Below are 6457 nucleotides of genomic sequence, written 5' to 3' on the forward strand. Positions count from 1 at the left end.
CCCCGCCTTGGGATACTCAGTGACAGGTAAGGACAGAAGCTTCTGTCTACCAACCTAAGACAGGTCGTATTGGGACATAAGCCCTGCGACTGATGACGGGTAAGGAGATGGAAGACTTCTGCCCCCTAAGACAGAGGTTCCTTGGCTGATGCGTGATGAGTTGATGGCATTCTTCATGCTATCAAAGAGAGATGGGGGAATTATGGCGAGCCATTATGATGAGCCTTGACACAGGCCTAGCCATGATTGAACTTTGAGTCACCTCACTGGCACGGAGGTGCTCTCGCCCACAGCCACGGGCGAGTTCAGCTGGTAGCAGATGTAACCCATAATGGTTGTTATTGTTTCCCTCTGGAATGTGTGGGCGGTACTCTCCCTCCCTCGCTCCCGTATAGCCCTCGCTTCCATGCAGCTGGAGAGTATAAAAGGAAGAGATTCTGTAATAAAGCAAGCAAGGAACATGAGAAGAAAAGTGCCTCCCGTGTCTCTCTCCTCATCCTTTCAGGTTTAGGACCTGCTGGCAGCATCCTGACGTCACGGCTCGTGAGAATATCCCAGGTCTAAAACTGAAATATTATGTATTATATATGAACAGAAATTGTTCTGCTCCTTGAATTGCTATGTTAGATCATGAGTAAGAAAAAAGATATAAGGAAGAAACAAAGCTATTTTGGTCTATTGGTCGGTGGAGACTGTTTGCACTTCATACTAAGCTTGTTATATATTGAGGATGGTGTCTTCTTGGCTAAGGGGTTGGAGAATCCAAGAATAGCATCACTAAGGCAAGATGGTAAAGTCTCGTTATATGTGCTTGTGTAGAAGAATGGAAAATGGTGGTGAGCTGGTGGAAATGCACTGGCCGGAGGTAATCTTTTTATATTCCCAGACAGACAAATGAATCCATCATGATCTTGCAGATGTGAGATTATTAGGATTTTTTCATATACCTAGAAGATGTGAAGAGGCCTTGGGATTGTGCTTGTTGATCCAGAAATTTATTTTGTATAAGCTAATAACTGTATATCCCATAGGTGTAAGTCTACTTTGGTTGCTAACATCTGTTACATCTTCTACACATTACAAAATCTCACTAATACAGAACAAGCTGCTGGACTCTAGACTCAAGGCTGGGAAGAGGATGAGGAAGAGCCAGAAAGGCAATTGTATCTTACCATGCAATATACATGATGCATAAATTTACCATTCACTGGCATCCAGTTGGTGGCCACTTATAATAACTCTTGGCCTTGTAAGTAGGAGGTGTAACTTTCTCAGCAAAGTAACCCTTGCCTTTATAAACTGAAAAAATAATGGGAAACATCAGAGTCTGTTGAACTACATGTAAATATTTGGTTCATTGTGTTCTTTATTCCTCAAAATTGATACATACCACCCATTCAGATAATTTCAAACCAGGCGTGGTGGCCCACGCCTATAATCCCAGCACTCGGGAGGCTGAGGCAGGAGGATTGCTGCTGTAAATTCAAGACCAGTCTGGACTACATAGTGAGTTCCAGGTCAGTCTCAACTATGTAGTGAGACCCTGTCTCAAAAAAACACACATACAAAAATACCAAACAAACAAAACCCAAAACAGATAATTTCATGTAAAATAGATTGTAATTTAATTAAATTAATATTTTCTACATTTTGCTGTCTGATGATAAACAGTGATTCATCAGCTTTCATTCTAAAATGTAAATATTTTAAGGCATTTTTAGTTTCATTAAATTAACCTTACAGCAAAGGAGAAGCCCATTAAATTTTTCATTATAATAAAGCAAAAGGTTAAAGTATGAATTAGTGTAATAGCATGATGATATAAGGTTATATTTAAAAATTCTTCTGTAAATAGGAAAACATCAAATCAGTTTGATATATTGTTTTCAAACTAGAATAAAACTTATTAAAACAGAACATCATACAATAGCATTAAAAATACATATGTATAATAATGTAAAACATTGTGCCCTATTGATTAACATTTTAATAAATTTAACTAGATAAGTTCATCACTAAAAAACTTTAGTGAAACCGGACACACAATATCTGTGAACTAAATATTTTTGAAAGACCATACAGTTTTAATACCTGAATATTGTTACCCTAAAAATTAAACACATTTCTACCTGGCATGGTAGTCTTCCCTCCTATATAGTTATAAGTTTTAGTCCTACCTGATGAAGCAGTTAGGAGTTTTCTGAAATAATTCCATTATTGGGACTGTAAATTTCTTTTGTTTCTGACCAGGTGTACCTCACTTTCTGTTTTTAGTGGGAAATTACCTTCTTGTTTACTGTCATTTTCTGAAATCTAGAATATTACTAAAATTATAAAATTGCACAGTAAGTATTGCTTGAACAAATCAATAGTTTGTACCGACTTAGTAATGAATTGGCCCACTTTATAGTAAGGTCTCTTTACACATCCAAAGAAATTTAAATTTGGAGAAATCAAAAATGGTATATGCACGTTTTCTTCCTATTTCACATTATCTATTATACCTTTTAGTCCTTAGTTGCACTTTCAGTTTCTCGCACTACAGAAACTTCAGCATTTACACATGTGTGTCCTATTTATTTCACTTACTAGTATCACCTCCATGTGCAAAGGGGAAGGGAAGTGGGAGTGGGAGGGGAAAAGAAAGAAGGGAATAGAAGTAATATGAAAAAATGAAAATATGGAAGCAGTCTTTGTATATGGGAGGATGGAGGGGTTAAAGGGTGGGCAGTGGAATGGGGAAAAATAAGAACCAAGACGGATTATGTAAAGGTGAAAATTTCCAGTGATGAGTGTCATTATATTATATACCTTAAATGTGCCAAATAAAATTAATAAAAATATGGTACATGCAATTAAACAAGGTACCAGTTAAAGACTGTACAGTATTGCAAATTTATAACAAAATATTAGTTCATATATTTGGTATTTAAACAGGTATAAATATAGTATGATTTCAAATTGGAAATCGTTATACCCACTACCATGTCTGTGTTGCCTAGGATGACTTTTGCTGTTCTAGGTCGCTTCTGGTTCCAATCAGAATTGCATTGAATCTATATAGCAGTTTTGGTAGTATGGCAATTTTAACTATGTTGATTCTTCCTACCCAGGAGCAGGGGATATCTTTCCATTTTCTTATATCCTCTTCAATCTCTTTTTTCAGAGTGCTATAGCTTTCAGTGTAGAGGTCTTTTGCATCTTTCATTAGATTGATTCCTAGATACTTCACTTTTTTGGATGCTATTGTGAAAGGAATTGTTTCCCTAATTTCTCTTTCAGTAAAGTCTGTTATTTGTGTACAAGAAGGCTACTGATTTTTGAGTGTTGACCTTGTATCCAGCTACCCTGCTGAAAGTGTCAAGTAAGTCTAGAAGACTTTTGATGGAATTTTTGGGATCTTCAATGTAGAGTATCATATTGACTTCAAATAATGACAGTTTAACTTCTTTCGTTCTGATCTTTATTGCTTTAATTTATTTCTCTTGTCTAATTGCTGTGCCTAATGTTTCCAGAACTATATTGAAGAGGAGTGGTGATGGTAGGCATCCTTGTCTTGTTCCTGATTTTAACATGAAAGTTTTCAGTTTTTAGACATTGAATATGATTTTGGCTGTTGGTTTTTCATAAACAGCCTTTATCAAGTTGAGATATAGGCCATCTATTCCAATTTTTTGCAGGGTTTTTATCATAGGTGGGTGTTGAATTTTGTCCAATGCCCTTTCTGTATCTATTGAGAGGATCATATGGTTTTGTCCTTGACTCTGTTAATATAGTGTATAACATTTGTTGACTTATATATGTTGAATCATCCTTGCATCCCTGGAATAAATCCAAATTGGTCAGGATGTATGATTTTCTGTTTCCTGTTTGCTAGTATCTTATTAAGTATTTTGCATCTATGTTCATTAAGGAGATTAGCCTGTAGTTCACTTTTTTAATTGGGTCTTTCCCTAGTTTGGAAATCAAAGTAATAGTACAAGTCACTGTGATAAAAACGGCATGGTACTGGTAAAGAAACAGACCTGAGGATCAGTGGAATAGACTGGAATATATAGAAACAACTCCAGATGTACTCAGCTACCTTCCCTTTGACAAAGGAGCCAACCATCCTCATTGGAGGAATGATAGCCTCTTTAATAAATGGTGTTGGACAAACTGGATTTCAACCTGCCAAAGATTAAACTGGACCCTTATCTTTCACCATGCACTAAACTAAAATCAAAGTGGATTAAACATCTAAATATTAATGAAAGAGTCACTAAATTTGCTGGAAGATAAGTTAGGCAGAACTCTTAAAGATATTGGCATAGGAAAAGACTTTATGAACCAATCCTCAGCAGCACGGGAACTAGCCTAAAGAATCAACAGCTGGGATTTCATCTTAATAGAAAACTTCTGCACTGCAAAAGAAACCACTAACAGAACTAAAAGACAACCTACAATGTGGTATAAAATGTTTACCAGCTGCTTCTCAGTCAAAGGACTATTATCTAGAATATATATAGAACTCAAAAAAAATCAGCCCCCCCAAATATAAAGACCAAATTCAAAAATGGGCATCTAAAATGAACAGACATTTCTCAGACAAAGAAGTAAAAGCACCAAGTAAATATCTGAAAAAGTTTTCCACATCACTGGTCATTTGAGAGATGCAGATGAAAATAATACTGAGATTCCACCTCACCCCACAAAGAAATGCTGCTATCAAGAAGTCAACCAATAACCAATGTTGGCAGAGTTGTGGGGAGAAAGGAATCCTTTTCCATTGTTGGCTGGAGTCCAGACTGGTGCAACCACTATGGAAATCAATATGGAGATACCTCAAAGAGCTGGGACTGGAGGTTCCATTTGACCCAGCCATCCCTCTGATGGGTATCTTTCCAAGTGAATTAAATGAATCATACTACAGTGATATATACACACCTATGTTTATAGCAGCACAGTTTGTAATAACTAAAACTTGGAAACAGCCCATTTGCCCATCAGTTGGAGACTGAAAAAAGGTGTGGTTTTTCTGTAAAATGGAATACTACTCAGCCATAAAGAATGAGAAATTAGAGTCATTCATAGGAAAATGGATAGATATTGAGGATATACTCCTAAGTGAATTAATAAGTCACACATGTGTAAATACCGAATGGTTTCACTGGTGTAAAAAATTATAATTGTACATAAGATCCAAATGGACCTGTCATGTAAAGGTACAAGATCCCAATAATGAATGTAATTATACTATATACCTAAAATGTAACAATAAACTAAAAAAAAAAAGATCCAAATGGTATAATTGACAATGTGAAATAGGAAGAAAAGAGAGAAAGATTTAAGGGAAGTGGGAAGGGTTATGGTAAGGAAATAAGGGAAAAGCAAAAAATATGAGAAAATGAAAAAGATGGAAATAAAGTATTTGTAAATAGGGAATGGAGGAGGGGGTAAAGGGAGGCCAGGGGTAAGGGGAAAAAATGAGAACCAAGACCTGACATGTAAAGGTACAAGATCCCAATGATGAATGTAACTACTGTATACCTAAAATGTATCAGTAAACTCAATGAGAGAAAAAAAAAGATATAAATATGCAAGGGAATCTGTGGTTTGAAAATCAGAAGAAATTATAGAAGAGAAAATCATGTGACAGTAAATATTAAACCTTTTTAGGATAAATTAAATCCAACTTTTAGAATGCATACAATTGAATCAAAATGTTTCCTGAAGGTAACCAGGATTGCGCCTCTATAAGAATATGTATGCCATAAATAATCATAAAATATTCATGATGAGTAGACTAAATGAAGGCTGATATCCTCTTATATTAAAATGTTGTATTTAAATCCACATATAATACAGCAGTATTTAGGTCATGGATGTTGTATTTCATTTTGAGTAAATTTATTTTTTTTAATTGCTGACAGGATTTAATCAGCAATTTGTCTTGAACTTTGTCAAGTTCTTTTCCTTTGCTGTCCTTGTTTCATGTTGTTGTAACAGGATGCCTGACACTGGGTAACATGTAAAGAAGAGAAGTTTGTCTAGCTCATGATTTTGGTAGCTGGGACATCCAAACAGTACAGTATTGCTACCTGGCTCTATCTCAACAGGACTGATGGCACTTGGGAGGGGGGCGGGTGAGAGGGAGGGGGAGAGAGAAAGAGGCATCTAGAGACATTACTCAGAGAGGAAGCAGGAGAGTAGGGAGGGGCCAGGTGGATCTTCTATCAAAATCTCATAGGCGCTAACTCACTCCTAGGTGTCCTAATCTGATCTTGAGAAAATTAATCCAGTCTCTTGAGAAAAACATCCATCCATCCATAAGGGCATATCCTTAATTACCTTAAATCCTCTTAAATGCCTCATGACCACAATACTTGGAAATGAAGCCTGAGCATAAGTTTCAGTGGGGAATAAAACACAGTCAAACCATGAAGTGTGCCTATTGAGTTGATCATACGGTTTTCTT

Source organism: Fukomys damarensis, unplaced genomic scaffold (genome assembly GCF_012274545.1).
Source record: "Fukomys damarensis isolate Sample0158 unplaced genomic scaffold, DMR_v1.0_HiC HiC_scaffold_24, whole genome shotgun sequence".
Taxonomy (NCBI): Eukaryota; Metazoa; Chordata; class Mammalia; order Rodentia; family Bathyergidae; genus Fukomys; species Fukomys damarensis.